Genomic DNA, 2813 nt, shown 5'->3' with positions numbered 1-2813 from the left:
TTTTTTAGAGACAGCATCTTGCTATGTTGTCCAGGCTGGTCTTGAGTTTTTGGCCTCAAGTGATCTCCCACCTTGGCCTCCTGAGTCACTGGGATTACAAGCATGAGCTGCTGTGCCCAGCTCCTGACCCTTTGTTTCTTACTCTGATTTTGGCCTCTTCTGTTCCTGATCTGACTCATTCCTTTCTAGGTCTGTGCTGATTGGCCTAGCCTGAGGCTCCCCAACACTGTTCTTGCCACCGAGGCTACTTTTTCCTGAGGAAAAATGAATGACAACAGCTGATAAGGGCAGGCCATGACAAAAGGGCAGTCCCAGCCACCCCAACACCATCACTGGCAGGCTTCCAGGTGTACCCTGCATCACAAGAGCGTCCTTTCTTCCTATTTACTGGGATACTAATCCTCCTCAATATTTCTGTTTAGTATTTACAGTTGTCAATGAAAGATTCATGGGATGCTGCCAAGTATATAGCAAAAGGTAGACCTTGTTTGGCCAGCTCGCCACCTGATTTAATCAATAACCACTGGTGCTGAGATGCAGAAATGGGGAAAATGGAGGAATTATGGATCTACTCTGTCTTCTTAGATGACAGTCTCAGGACAAGGGTTAGGCTTTGACTACAGTCTTCAGCTCTTTGCTCTGGCCAGCCCTATTTACCACAGGCCTGAATGGGTTATCAAGAATAAAGCTGGTGGCCAGGTGCAGTGGCTCACATCTGTAATCCCAGCACTTTGAGAGGCTGACGCAGGTAGATCACCTGAGGTCAGGAGTTCAAGACCAGCCTGGTCGACATGGTGAAAACCCATCTCTACTAAAAACACAAAAAATTAGTCAGGCATGGTAGAGGGAGCCTATAATCCCAGCTACTTAGGAGGCTGAGGCAAGAGAATCTCTTGAACCTGGGAGGCAGAAGTTGCAGTGAGCCAAGATTATGCCATTGCACTCCAGCCTGGGCAATAAGCAAAACTCCATCTAAAAAAAAAAAAAAAAAAAAAAAAAAAAAAAAAAAAGCCAGCTGGATGAGAACCTTCAGATTGTGCCTATAAAGAAGGGAATAAAAGAGGAAAAGGATGGCCATGGGCAGGCACTGCAGCTCATGCCTGTAATCCCAGCACTTTGGAAGGCTGAGGTGGGAGGATTGCTTGAGTCCAGGAGTTCAAGACCAGCCTGGGCAACACAGTGGGGCCCTGACTCTGCAATACAGGTGTAGTGTGCATCTGTAGTTCAACTACGCTGGAGGCTGAGATGGGAGCATCACTTGAGCCTAGGAGGTTCATGCTGTACTGAGCCTTGATGGTGCCACTGTACTCCAGCCTGGGCGACAGAGTGAGACCCTGTGGCTTAAGAGAAAAAACAAACCCAGAAAGGAGAGGCATAGGCTGAAATAAGAAGATAGAAGGAACAGGTAAGCTAAGTTTAGTTTTGTGATTTAGAGGCTCCCATGCCCCCAAAGCTGGTCTGGGGTCATTCAGAGCTCTTATGGTGAAGTTCTATGACAAGAGTCTAACCAATCTCAGTCTTCTCTGCCCTGTCCTACTTTAGAGTGAGGAAGACCTAAGAATGGGTCTCTTGCTTCTATAGGGCCTTTGGAATATCCACACTTGGCACCAGTTGTGAAGGCCTGAAGTTTTACTTTGCAAACATGCAAATCTTTACTGGGATGTATAGATTAGACCAGAATAACTGTGATGATAGGAGAGCCATCAGAGACAAATTCTGTTTACTGTGGGTGTCATTTCACCTACACTTGACCTTACATGAAAGGATAGTGCTAATCCACGTGAAGGGAACCAGGGTACCTCTAAGCAGGGAGTGATGGTAAAAGATACTAGTCAGGCCTAGAAGGTTCAAGCCAAGTGGGATGTGATTTTAGAGATAACCCAGTCATTTCATTTTACTAAATGAAGAAATAGAAACTGAGTGATGATGTGATTTTCCCAAAGTCACACAGCTGGATAATGACTTTCCAACTTTTGAAGACTGATAAAGGGCTATTTACCTTCCTCCCTCCCACGCCCTTTCATAGGGATTCCCACAGCACAAGTAAACTATAAAGGTTTACTTATTGTAAACAAGATAAGCACTTCATTATGATAGAGAATTAAGGAAACTTTTAGTGGGAAAGCCAGGGAACACAAGCAGCAATAATGAAAACTTCTGGTTCTTACTGATGCTTTTTTTGTTCATTAGGACTAGCAGTAGCCAAAGTACCTTTAAAAGCTAGGAGAAACAGGCTGGACGCAGTGACTCACGCCTGTAACCTCGGCACTTTGGAGGCCAAGGTGGGTGGATCATTTGAGGTCAGGAGTTCAAGACCAGCCTGGCCAACATGGTGAAACCCCTATCTCTAATAAAAACATGAAAATTAGCTGGGTGTGGTGGCTTGCACCTGTAGTCCCAGCTACTCAGGAGGCTGAGGCATGAAAATCGCTTGAGTCCAGGAGATGGAGGTTGCAGTGAGCTGAGATCACACCACCTCACTCCAGCCTAGGAGACAGAGTGAGACTCTGGCTAAAATAAAATAAAGCACATTAGGAGAAGCAAAGGAAGTACAATGATGAAAGAAAGAGAGTCCCTGTCCTTGAGGAGGTCACAGTCTAGCCAGGGAGATAAATGTACGCATAAAATGACTTGAAAAGATTGCAAGCAACATGTCAACAATTGCAAAGTAATTGATTATTAGAAAAAAAAGGCCGGGCATGGTGGCTTATGCTTGTAATCTCAGCACTTTGGGAGGTTGAGATGGGAGGATTGCTTGAAGCCAGCCTGATCAACATAGCAAGACCCCATCTCTATTTAAAATTTTTTTTTTT

This window comes from Cebus imitator, unplaced genomic scaffold (genome assembly GCF_001604975.1).
Source record: "Cebus imitator isolate Cc_AM_T3 unplaced genomic scaffold, Cebus_imitator-1.0 Scaffold170, whole genome shotgun sequence".
NCBI classification, from domain to species: domain Eukaryota; kingdom Metazoa; phylum Chordata; class Mammalia; order Primates; family Cebidae; genus Cebus; species Cebus imitator.
Note: the sequence above shows the minus strand (reverse complement) of the source record.